Genomic DNA, 13713 nt, shown 5'->3' on the forward strand with positions numbered 1-13713 from the left:
AGCTAAACAATAAATATTGTAAGTACTAAGCTTACCCCTGCCATGAAAAATTGCTTCTTGGAAGTAATCACATTTACAGTAAAACTCACTGCAGATAAATGATTACACAGATGCTGGACAAAGTAGTGGGGAATATATCTAGATTCTCTAATAAAAGCTATGTGACACAGTTATTAGTAACTGCCTATGCCCCATACGCAACCGCTAGCTCTTAAAAATGCACTTGGCTCTCTCCAAAAAACGTCGAGATTCAGATTATTTTGTTTTGGGGGCTAGATCCTTGAGCTGTGCCTGTTTACACCAGCTGAGGATTTAGCTCTGAATGTTTATTAGAAATGTATCAAAACTGCCTGAGGTTTCATACATCCTTCCCATTTTTCTCTCCCATCTTTCCTTCCATGTTTCTCTCAAGCCCATAATGGGTTGCCAGGTGTCCAGTTTTCAACTGAACACCTGGTCGAAACGGGACCCAGCCTGCTGAAAATGAGCAAGTGAGTGAGGGTGGGGGAGAGTGAGCGATGGAGGGAGCGGATGGAGTGAGTGGGGTTGGCCGTATCTCACCTGCTCCTTTGCCTCCAGAATTCACTTGCTCCTTCCACTTACCCTTTCTCTGACCTCCCAGTAAGTGAATGAGTACCCTTCTCTCTTCACAACCTTCCATGATAAATCCATATTTTACACACCATTCCCTGTGAAGGGTTATGAGTAGTGTGTTTCCAACTGCTAGAGGGCCTGGAAAAGCACCATGAGCCGAAATCTGCTCCCAGAAGTGGGGTAAATTCTGTGTAACTCCACTTTACACCTGTATCATGAAGAGATTAATTTGGCCTAAGCTACTCATATTAATCTCCTTTAACCACAGTGACCACTTCTTAAATCTCCTTTGCCATCTTTTACTTTCCATGGTCCCCAATCAATCCTTCTCAATCTTTGAAGAATGTCGTCAGATTCAATAGGTCTTACAGTGCCTTAGACTGTCCTATGTGTTATGCCTCAGACTGTGCTGCTTTCAGATATACTTTGCATTCTCCCTGGTCCTAGCTTGCAATGCATTCTGGACTAGGAAATCCTACAGCGTGACAGATATGGATGTAACAGCAGCTTCGTCACCCTACACATGGACCCTCTGAAGACCATCAATGATAAGGGGACTTCAGAAAGGAGCCTGGGAGGAATCAGAGCACAGGAAGTATCCGGGGTAGCCGTGTTAGTCTGTATCTACAAGAACAACAAGGAGTCCAGTGGCACCTTAAAGACTAACAGATTTATTTGGACATAAGCTTTCGTGGGTAAAAAACGCACTTCTTCAGATGCATGGAGTGAAAATTACAGATGCAGGCATTATTATACTGACACGTGAAGAGAAGGGCGTTACATCACAAATGGAGAACGCAGGGCCAATTCGATCAGGGTGGATGTAGTGCACTCCCAATAATTGATGAGAAGGTGTTAATTCTAGGAGAGGCAAAGCTGCTTTTGTAATGAGCCAGCCACTACCAATCCCTATATAAGCCGAAATTAATGATGTTAAATTTGCAAATGAATTTTAGTTCTGCAGTTTCTCTTTGAAGTCTGTTTCTGAAGTTTTTTTGTTCACGTATGGCTACTTTTAAATCTGTTATAAAATGACCAGGAAGATTGGAGTGTTCTTCTACTGGCTTTTGTGTGTTACCATTCCTGATGTCCGATTTGTGTCAATTTATTCTTTTACGTAGACACTGTTTGGTTTGGCCAACGTACATGGCAGAGGGGCACTGCTGGCACATGATGGCATATATCACATTGGTAGATGTGCAGGTGAATGGGTCCCCGATGGTGTGGCTGATGTGGTTGGGTCTTCTGATGGTGTCGCTAGAGTAGATATGGGGACAGAGTAGGCAATGAGGTTTGTTACAGGGATTGGTTCCTGGGTTATGGAATGTAGTTGCTGGTGAGTATTTGCTTCAGGTTGAGGGGCTGTCTGTAAGCGAGGACTGGCCTGCCTCCCAGGTCTCTGAGAGTGAAGGATCTTTTTCCAGGATAGGTTGTAGATCGTTGATGATGTGCTGGAGAGGTTTAGCTGGGGGCTGTATGTGATGGCCAGAGCACAGGAAGGATTAAGAGAAATTGTAGGAAGACCAGGAAAATTATTATCTCATTTGGTAGTGTGGGGGTGGGAGGTTGAAGATGTTGGGGCTGAGATTCCCTTTTGGCAAACTATGTACACCTGTTAGGGATCACTGTGTGGGAGAGTGAAGTGAAGGCTGTGGGGAGGAACCAGAGAAACAATTACTAGAATATCTGTTAACCTTATAAGAAGTCTGAATTTCATTCACTTAGAGGAAAGGGCCAAAGATGAAAATGATATTTTAATCAAATCCATTTGCACATCCTTGCTCTGCAATTGAGCAAACACATTAACAATTCCCTGTTGACTAGGGAAAAAAAAAAACAAAAAAAGAACAAATCAGGTTAGGGTGAAGGAAAAGGCAAATGTACCAGAACAACTGGCCACAAAATCAACACAAAGTTGCCAAACCTATGGGAAAAAGTGAATTTAGAGGGCAGGTGCCACACAGTCCTATCAAATAGCCACAAATTTTCCCACTGCTGTGCAAAAGATAGTTATGCATATATTTGTTAATAGTGTTATTCAGTTTAATCCCTGCCCCCACAACATGCACATCAATCCGTGAACTCATTCAGATAAAATAAAAGCCCCCTGAATCTTTCAGAAATTTTCATATGTATCAAGTTTCCAGATTAAATTGAAACAAAAATATCCAAAATGGCATCCAAAAGATTAGTCTTGAGTTTTGCCCAGTTTCAGGTTTGCCCATGACCAATATAACTTCTAGTTATTGGTAATTCATCCCTTCAAACCCAGCATAAAGAAGCAGCAGAAGATATTTTTGGGGCATACTTAGTCATGGGAGAAAACCCACATGAATAAAACAGAACATATCAAAGGACACTGAGACAGGATCTTTGGTAACAGACTTTTATCATTTTGCTACACTGTCCAAATCACACAGTATTTGTCCAGTAACAAAAAGGCAGGTAACTTCATAAAATAAGAGGGAAACTTAAATCAGAAATACAAGACAGTCTAGTATAATGAAAGACCTGTGAGAGGTAGACAGGCTATACATGTGGAATGAACTTAATTCAATCAAGCAACATGTATTTCACTAACAAAAAGAGGTAGCAGAATCAAAACCCTGCAATACAGGCATAATATGACCAGTCATCAGGGATGGCCCATACTGCAGAACAACTGAGACTGGTGTAAGAGTAAATACATCCAATGAAGTGAGCTGCAGCTCACGAAAGCTTATGCTCAAATAAATTTGTTAGTCTCTAAGGTGCCACAAGTACTCCTTTTCTTTTTGCAGATACAGACTAACACGGCTGCTACTCTGATACATATGAAATGAATTTTTAAAAAGCTGACAAAATTGTAGTGAATTGAATGCTTATTTATGACAACTTCTGAAAGAAACAGGACAACAGATTATCTGCATATAAGTGGACTTAAAATATCTCTCAGTGCCAGCCTGTTACCCAGTTCAAAAGGAAACAAACTACATCTTTACAGATTGAGACTGTAAATGGTCAAGCCAGAGCTTCAATCAGTCTCATTAATTAAAGAGCAGGAGTAATGCATTTAAGGAAAATTCAGAATTATAGTCTAGTAAAAGTGACACTGTAGTTTTAAAAAAAGAGCATGGAAGAAGAAAGGGAACAGAAGAAATACCAATAAAAGACACAATAAAAACCCTAATGTGGAATGCACAAAGGCTACACATGCACACTGTATTATATAACTTTGGTAGCTAACCCATTTTATTTATGAGGAAATTTCTTGTAAGTTCCTGGTGACAAGACTTACGGTAAGAATGCAGTGAGCACCTTGGGAGTCTCAGAGTATCTGCAACATGGATTCCACAGAACGCCACTTTGCTTGACAAACACAAACTTGTTTATCAGCAACAGGGCCTGGCAGAGAGGATGCCATTTTCTGTTACTAAAGGGGAAAAAGGAAAGTGAGGCCTGGGAGTAAGAAAGAGAACTTAGCTAAATCAGTTTCAGTCCTCAGAATAAAGATTTATTCCAGTTTTCGAGATAGAAGAAGGTTCAGTTCTCATTTTTCCTCACATGTTCACCTATGCAGAGTGAAAAACACATTCCACTCTCCATCACCTAAAGCTGGTATCAAATGCCGTTTCTGTTCCGTCTAGATAGGTAGGCTGCATGTGATGGTTGGTAGCATTTCATCGCTAGTATATTACCTCCTAATCACATACAGGTAAACAAGTAAGAGTTCATGAGCGTGAAATCCCCTCAGAGATCAGTCACCCTTCTGATTACTAATCCATTTCTTTCTTTTCTATATCCAAATTAATTTCTTTTGCAGTCAAAGAAACACAGCAAAGTACTAGGAGAAAATCAAAGGATTTGATTCTTATTTCACATTGTTGTAAATGGGCAGTAATGTCACTCCAGTCAATGGGCCTTTCTCTCCACTCTCCTCCTCTTTGTGTATTTACACCTGTGCAAAGAGTTTGCATGATGCTACCAAATCAGAACAGTAGCATTTTTACATTACTTTTGAACAGTATGAGTAACTGCACCAAATGCAAGGTGGTGGAGAATCAGGCCCAACAGAGCTACACTTATACAAAGTTACTGAGGCAGTGAGATCAGAATCAGGTCCTCAGTTTCCTGGTATTTTTTGAGACTCCATAACAGCATAAACATGAGCAATTATTACTCTGAGCACTAGATATACAGTATCTTAGTTTTCTATATCAGTTTCCCAGGCTATCTAAAGGATCAACTAAAGCTCTGGATGAAAAGTATGGTGATAACTTTGTTCCTCTTACGTAATGGAACTCTTTTAAACAAGGGTAAAACTCATCTGTATAGAAGCCACAACTGTTCTTGGGGGAAGTTCAAAATTGGAGTGAACTCCAGTAGGAACTAAGGACCATTACAAACCTTACCACCTTCTGTTCTAAGTTCAAGGCACATTTCTTTGACCTTGCCTTCTCTAACAGAAAAATAAAGCATGTCTGTATATATTATAGAAGAAAAAATCCAAAACAAAACATTCCTTTGCATACACCTCTCCCCCTCGGGAGAGACTGAGGCAAAAAATAACTGACAGATGTTAGTCACATTGCTTAATGCACTCCTGGATGGTACTCAGATAGTACAGTGATAAGTGCAGTAAAAACCTATAAGTATACAAAAGAACCAAAGATAATTTCTCATGAGCTTGTGTTAAACTATTTGTTAGAAAATTAAATCATTGTGGGTTCTCTGCTCCTTGTCTGCTCTCCCCATAAGAAAATCTCCATCTATAGGTAACAATGAGAAAATCTTGCAAAAATTCATTATGACTAAAGCTGGTGTTATGTTAAATACATTTTTAAAAATTGCTTTCAAAATTTTCTTTTTTTCTGTGCTATACTGGATTGTCCTTTATGTCGTCAAGACCATAACAAGTTCAGGACCACATGTCACAGCAACACAGAATGGCTATACATTGCAAAAATATGTGTGAAACCACTGCATCTGTAAGAACTTAAGAATGACCATATTGGGTCATTGGGAACAATGATACACCTACCCAGTATTCTGTCTTCCAACAGTGGCCAGTGCCAGATGCTTCATAGGGAATGAACAGAATAGGGAAATTCTTGTTGTCCAGTCCCAGCATCTGGAGCATGGGGTTGTGTCCCTGACCATCTTGGCTAATAGCCACCGATGGACCTATCCTATATGAACTTATCTAATTCTTTTTTGAACACTGTTATAATTTTGGGCTTCGCAACATGCCCAGGAAATGAGTTCCATAGGTTGAATGTGCACTGTGTGAAGAAGTACTTCCTTATATATGTATTAAACCTGTTGCCTATTAATTTCATTGTGTGACCACCGGTTCTTGTGTTATATGAAGGGGTAAATAACACTTCCTTATTCACTTTCTCGAAATGTGATTTTATAGACCTCAATCATATCCCTCCTTAGTCATTTCTTTTCTAGTGTAGTCCCACTCTTTTTAATTTCTCCTCATAAGGAAGCTGTTCCATGCCCCTAATCCTTTTTGTTGCCCTTTTCTGTGCCTTTTCCAATTTCAATATATCTTTTTTTGAGATGGGACTACCAGAACAGCATGCAGTATTCCAGGTGTGGGTGTACAATGGATTTATATAGTGGCATTATGATCTTTTCTGTCTTATTATCTATCCCTTTCCTAATGATTCCTAACATTCCAATAGCTTTTTTGACTGCCACTGCAGTTGTTTTCAGAGAACTAGCCATGATGACACAAGATCTCTTTCTTGAGTGGTAACACTAATTTACCTAATTTAGACTCCACCATTTTTTATGTATTATTGGAATATTTTTCCTATGTGCATTATCAGTGTTGAATGTCACCTGCCATTTTGTCACCTAGTCACCGAGTTTTGTGAGTTCCCTCTGTAACTCTTTACAGTTGGCTTTGGACTGAACTATCTTGAGTAATTTAATATTGTATGCAATTTTTTCCACCTCACTGTTTATTCCCTTTTCCAATGCATTTATGGATACATTGAACAGCACTGGTCCCAGTTCAGATCCTCGGAGGACCCCGCTATTTACTTCTTTCCATTGTGAAAACTCAACCTTTATTCCTACCCTTTGTTTCCTATCTTTTAACTAGTTACTGATTCACAAGAGATTTGCCATATCAAATCACTACTTAGTTTGCTTAAGAGACTTTGGTGTGGTGTCGAATTCTTCCTGAAAGTCCAAGTACACTGTATCAGCTGAATCACCCTTGTCCACGTGCTTGTTGACATCTTCAAAGAATTCCAGTAGATTGGTGAGGCATGATTTTGCTTTATAAAAGCAATGTTGACTCTTCCCCAACATATTCAGGTATGTGTCTTTGAATTATGTTCTTTACTATCGTTTCAACTAATTTGCCTGATCACTAGCCTGTAATTGCCATGATTGCCTCTGAAACTTTTTTTTAAAAATGAGTATTACATTACCTATTCTGCAGTCATCTGGTCCAGAGGCTGATTTAAGTGATAGTTTACATCCTGCATTAGTAGTTCTGCAATTTCAAATTTGAGTTCCTTCAGAACTTTTTGGGGGAATACCATCTGGTCCTGGTTACTTATTACTGTTTAATTATTCAGTTTGTTCCAAAGCTTCTTCTACTGACATTTCATCTGGGACAGTTCATCTAAAAAGAATATCACCTAAAAAGAATGACTCAGTTATTGGAATCTCCTTCATATCCTGTGCAGTGAAGACTGATGCAAAGAATTCATTTACTGTCTCTGCATCAGCCTCTACTTCCTTGAGTGCTCCTATAGCACCTCCATCATACAGTGGCCCCACTGATTGTTTGGCAGGCTTCTTGCTTCTGATGTACTTAAAAATATTGCTGGTAGTTTTTATTGGTCTTTTGCTAGTTGCTCTTCAAATTCTTTTTTGGTCTTCCTAATTAAATTTGACTTGCCAGAGATTATGCTCCTCTCTATTTTCCTCAGTAGAATCAGACTTCCAATTTTTAAAGGATGCCTTTTAGCCTCTAGCTGCCTCTTTTACTCTGCTGTTTAGCCAAGGAGTCATCTTTTTGGTCCACTTACTGATTTTCTTTTCATTTGGGGTACATTTACTTTGAGTCTCTGTGATGGTGTTTTTAAACTAATTTCCACGCAGTTTGAAGGCTGTTTTAACTGTTCCTTTTAATTTTCATTTAACTAGCTTCCTCATTTTTGAGCAGTCCCCCTTTCTGAAGTTTGGTGAGTTTCTCTGGTATTTTCCCCCTACAGGACGTTATGTTTAATTACATTATGATCCCGATTACTGAGCAGTTCAGCTATATTCACCTCTTAGACCAGATCCTGTGCTCCACTTAGGACTAAATCAAGAATCGCCTCTCCTGTTGTGGGATCCAGGACTAGCTGCTTCAAGAAGTAGTCATTAATAGTGTCTAGACATTTTATCTCTGCATCCTACCTTGAGGTGACATAGTTGAAAGCCCTTGTTATTATTGGGTGTTCTGTTTTTGTAGTCTCTCTAAACTCCTTGAACATTTCACAGTCACCGTAACAATTCTCATTATGTGGTCTGTGGTATATTTCTACTTCTATACTCTTATTATTCAATCATGGAATTTCTATCCACAGAGATTCTATGGTACAGTTTGATTAATTTAAGTCCTCATATTTGCATATGCAAAGCAGATATTGCTTGAAAGATTTATTTTTTCACAAAAAAAAGTTTTATGTACCTTTTTGAAAATTTATATAAGATTATTATTGAAAACACTACTGAAATTATCGAGTTGCTCACTAAAAGAGGATTTCAGTAATGTTGCATAGACATTTTTTTAAAATTGGAAAAAAATTGCAAAATCTTTTGAAAAAACAAAAAATGAATCAGTTTTTGAGGTCTTTGAAATGAAAACAACTTTAAATTTTTCATAAAGCTAGTTTTTCTTTTTTTAACAATATCTAAGGACTAATAGGATATGAAGATCAGACTGACTTTACATTTATATAATGCCTCATGTTTTGCTACTTTCCATGGATAGATGAAAATATATATGTACATAAATGAGTTCAATAATAAAAGAGTTAAAAGGCACTGTGTACAAAGATAATTTAGAGATTTGTCTAACATGATATTCTATTTTACAAAGAATAGTAAATATTTCAGAAATCCTCATTTTTGGATATTTGATCTACTAACAATCTAGATCACATATCAAAATTCATAGTGAGCTCTTTAAAATGGTAGCCATCAAATTAAATACTTTAATTATACCATGTTACATTTTGTATGGCTTTATCAGATCATTTTTTGGGCAGAAGACTGACACAGATCAAATCTGACAGATTCTATGAGAGACAGGGATTTGTTAACATTCATGGAACTACAGTAGAGCTATACATTGTACTCTACTTTCAAAGTTACCAGCAGTTTCCTCACTTCTGAATTTTAATATGTCACACAAAAAGACAAAAGCATCATTCTATTCTTATAATAAATCAAGTCCCTTTCCTCTCTCTGCATATAATGTTGCTTAATTAACTGTTGTGATGGGTCAAGAAAACCTGTGATCTCCCTCTCCTCTCCACCACGATCCCCCAATCTCTCCCATAGGTTCTCTTTCCAAGTGACAGGCCTCTCTGTCTGAAGTCCAGAGTGGAACTCACCCCATTTAAGACTGGATCAACATTCTCTATTTTAGGCACAGCCCCATGTTAGGGCAGCCAGGGGGAGCTCCAACTGGGGTTGTATTGACTTTAAAGGAGCTATGCTCTTTTATCCAATCTGAGAAGCTAGACCAGTGTTTGCATTTTCTGGTTGCAATGGCAAAGGAAAGTGCTTAGACTCTGAGATTCTCAGAGCCGCCTAAAGGATATGTAAGCCAATTTACCATGACAATTCATGGGAATTTTGTGTCCAAACCTCCTGTGTGGCTTTGCAAATCTCCATCCAATAGTTCAGAATTGGCAATTTAGTTACTTTTATATTTGAGTCTCTGCCGTTTCCTAACTTATTTCTTTTCTTTACAATAAATAAATTAAAAGCGTCCACCCAAGCCATCCGATGAAGTGAGCTGTAGCTCACGAAAGCTTATGCTCAGATAAATTGGTTAGTCTCTAATGTGCCACAAGTACTCCTTTTCTTTTCACCCAAGCTAAGTCGACAGACTAAAGAACTGCAGCATGAATGTCTAATTCTCTCACTTCTTGTTTGTCTAGTTCACATCCTCTTCCCTGTTTCGGGAATGATTCAGAATAGTCTAGACAGACACTAACTTTAGCACTTGGATAAATCAAACCTTTCAGTTCTCATGGTGTCTTCAGAATAATCATTTTCATTAAAACTGATTTACACAGTACCAAAACTGTGTCCAGTGTCTGTTTTAAAGCTGATTTTAAAGCAGAGAGCTGATGGGCAGAAATCAACAAAATTGCAAAAGAAGAGCTAATAAGGTCAAACAAAGCAGTAAACCATTTTTCAAAGGAGCTTTCTGGGTTAGAATTTCCTGTTTGCTCAGGAATTCACACAATCCCCACATGTCTTGATGCAAGACTTACTTTTAATTCACTACATTTATTTTTGAAGAGACGCGATATCCGAGGTTGAATTTTAGAAGCAAGTTTAGCCTTTCCCACTGTGTTATGTAATGCAGAGAAATTACTTCTTGATCAGGACATGCAGGCAAATGAACACCAGACCCCTGGGATGGATTTTAAGCTGCAAGCCACAACTTTCATTTATTTAACAATGGGAGGAGTGTTATGTGCTCCCCTTCCCTGGGCTCTCACATACCAGGCATTTAACTGGGTCTGGTGCAGTGTTCAGAACTCCTGCCAAATAACCAATAATTTGGGGTACACCTGGGCCTACTCCTAGGATTCAGCCCACCCCTAGGACTCAGTCTGCATCTGAAACCTTTCCACTTTCCTCACTTGCGGGGGGGAGAGGCAGAGGTTCCCCATGGGGGAACTCAGTCTGTGAAAACTTCAGGTCTCCCCTGAACTTCTGGTTCTTATAGGTAAGAGGACAACCACCACCAAAATCCCAGGTTTCTTTTGCCTCTGGGAACTGGTCCCATTTACCCTTATCCCAAGGTTGAATTTTAGCAGCAAGTTTAGCTTTCCCTATTGTTATGTAATGCAGAGACATTACTTCATGAAGGGTGTAACGCATACCTAGCTATTGGTTACCTTTCTATGCTGAGGCGACAGTATCTTTGCACTATGCTGTGTCTTGTTATCAGGATTTATTTTTTTTACTACGGTATCTACACTTTACTCAGCAGAACAAGACAAAGCTGAGTCAGATCTGATCTGATCAGTGCAGTGCTGGGAAGAGGCAAGCAATGTTATGTTCATTCACTGTGCTCCCCAACACTAGACACTGCCAGCAGTGCAGTGATAAGCTATTTTGGATATTATGGGCCAGTTTCCCCACAGTGGAGTTTCCCTCCAGTGACATTCAGTTGACTCTGAGTTCTGTTGCAGAGAAGAGTCTGCAGGTACAAGTGTACCATGGTAAGCTTCTGTGTAAGTGTTGGGGGCACGTTGGGAACGGAGGATGTGGGGAGGCATGTGGCAGAACAGAGCTCTGTTATGCAAATCGTGGCTCAACTTAAAGCTCCCCAACTCCCTTACACCTCCACATCTCCTTCTCTGAGCAGCGTGCTGGAGCTAGAGAGAGTCTCGAGTAGACCATGCACATGTGAGGTCCCTGAAATAGATATTTTAGAGACAGGTTCATATTATTTATATTTAGCAATAATTTTGAATGGTTGTTTATTGTTGTTTTCATCTTTTTGTTTTTGGATTGTTAATAGTGATATAAATCATATAACAAGATAAATGGGAGCTGCCCCTTTAAGAATAGGCTTGGGGCAGTGGTGTGATCATGTTGGACAGAAAGAGTGCACATGAGTAGAGGGACAAAAAAACCCAAACCAAAGCAATACAACTGTTTCACAGATCCATCCAAAACTTCTAAGGCTGACTCTGGCAGTCAGCTAACTTCAATATTTGTACTATTCAAAGTATTTCCTGGAGTAAGTATGGGGAAATTCAAGAAAATTCTGCAGCCAGAGCCAGAGCCTATGAGGTGATGAGCGCTCCCTTTGAAGTCAGTTTGAGTTTAGGGCACTCAGCACCTCATTGGATCTGAACCACTGGCTTCGAATCTATTTATCTTGAATAAAACTGACATGACTATATATGACAGAAGTAGAGACTATGGGAAAAATTCATGTCGTAAGGAGACACAACTTCATTGACTTCAGTGGGATTGTATGTAGTTATACTAGGGCTGAATTCGTCTTTGTAGCTATAAAGGTAGACTGGACTTTAGGAAATATATTACCAAAAATTCAAAAGAAATAAAAGTAATAAAATGATTCTACTATCAACAGTAGACAGTAATTCTATAATATTTTGCTTGTTCTGTCTTTCTCAAGTACTGAGGGAAATGGTATAAAATAGTTTTTCTGTATATAGTGAAAAAAGCTTTTTACTCAGCATGTAATGAAAGTGGAGGCTACAACGGCATAGAATTTTATTTATAGCAGCTTTTCAACCCTTTGTTTTTTAACCCTAGAATTTTGGACTAGCTCAGTTGTATCCATCCTTGTTGGGCTCCTGTCTGAAATGATATTAAGCTGGGCAAATTATTTCATGTGTTTCACCACAAATTTTTAATTTTTATATAGTACATATATATATTTACAGTGTGAACAAACATTGTCTAGTTTCTCTAATGTTCTTCAAATTTTAGTTACTCAAAAACACCCTACATCGTAACATGTTTGCAAAGCGAGTTCTTTTCTGACAAGAAACACACACATAGCTTCTCTAGTGAAAGTGGGGTTTTCATTTTTATTAGGGTCATCTTACATTTGTTGTAATTAGCATGAGGGCTTGATCCAAAGCTCACTGAAATCAATGGGCTTCTTTCTATTGACTTTAGTGAATTTTGGATCAGGTCCTTGATGTCTCTATAAAATTTTATGTACAGTACTAAATAGTGGCCTATTCCTGTATTCCTTGTACACCAGAAACTTCCAGGGTCTAGCTCTAAGACATTAAAATAATTTAATAAGAGCACAAAAAAATATTTTGGATCTGCTCCTGTAATCCCTTTGTGGGCATAACTGCAAGTGAATTCAGTGAGAATTCTGCCTACAGCGGCTTTGCAGGATTAGGCACTTACATCTATATTACACTTTTAAACCATATTTAGCCTGATGGTGTAGTTCTCTGACTGAAGTGCCCATGAAGTTAATAGAAAAAGTTTCTCATAGAAAAAGGTTTCATCTCCATGTCAGAGACATAAGTGTTCATGTTCGCTAAAGAAATGTTTTACTGCTGCCACTGATCAAATACTTTATTTTAGAAATATCCCGTTTCATAGACATTTGGCTGTACTATCGGACAGGTTTTTAGGGTTGCTAAGAACTTGCAGCTCCTAATGAAGTCAATCTTCTCCAAAGCTAGCTGAAATAAATGGGAATCCTTTCATTGTCTTTAATGGGTTTTGGATCAGACCTAACAGGAAATACACGTGCTCAGCACCTCTGAAAAATCAGGTCATTATCTACATATTCTGCAATGTCTGGCTCCACACATTACCAAAATATTTACTGGAGTGTTGTCCCCTTTATATACCTTTGCAATATCATCTAAGAACATAAGGCAGCTATAGCCAACTCAGGCAGGCAGCAAATGGGAGGAGGTGCTGAGGAAAGAAAGGGTAAACATGCAAAAAGAAATCACTGCCAACAGGAAAAATTCCACTGTAAAAAGATGGAAATGGATCACTGCAAGCAGCTGTAATTCATCTAACTAACATACTGTTTCTCCTTTAAGATTCAGAGTGTAGCTTTAACCAAACTGACTTTCAGAGACAAAAATAATATGTGCTTTTGCAGACCTGAGAAACAATCGTTATAGTGTGCATTTAGCATGTAAACAGCTAAATGGCTCACATTGCATAAAAATACAAAGTTTTGCAATGAAATGAACTGTCACTGAAGTAGCGAAGTGACATATGACCCTCTATTTACCTTTCCAGTTAGCAATCGCAATTGTCTTGGCTTCCCAACCAGTCTCGATAGATTACTGAGCTAATTGTCACTGTATATAAAGTCATTGAAAAAGAGTGTGGAATTATATTGCAAATCAGATT

This window comes from Lepidochelys kempii, chromosome 8 (genome assembly GCF_965140265.1).
Source record: "Lepidochelys kempii isolate rLepKem1 chromosome 8, rLepKem1.hap2, whole genome shotgun sequence".
NCBI classification, from domain to species: Eukaryota; Metazoa; Chordata; order Testudines; family Cheloniidae; genus Lepidochelys; species Lepidochelys kempii.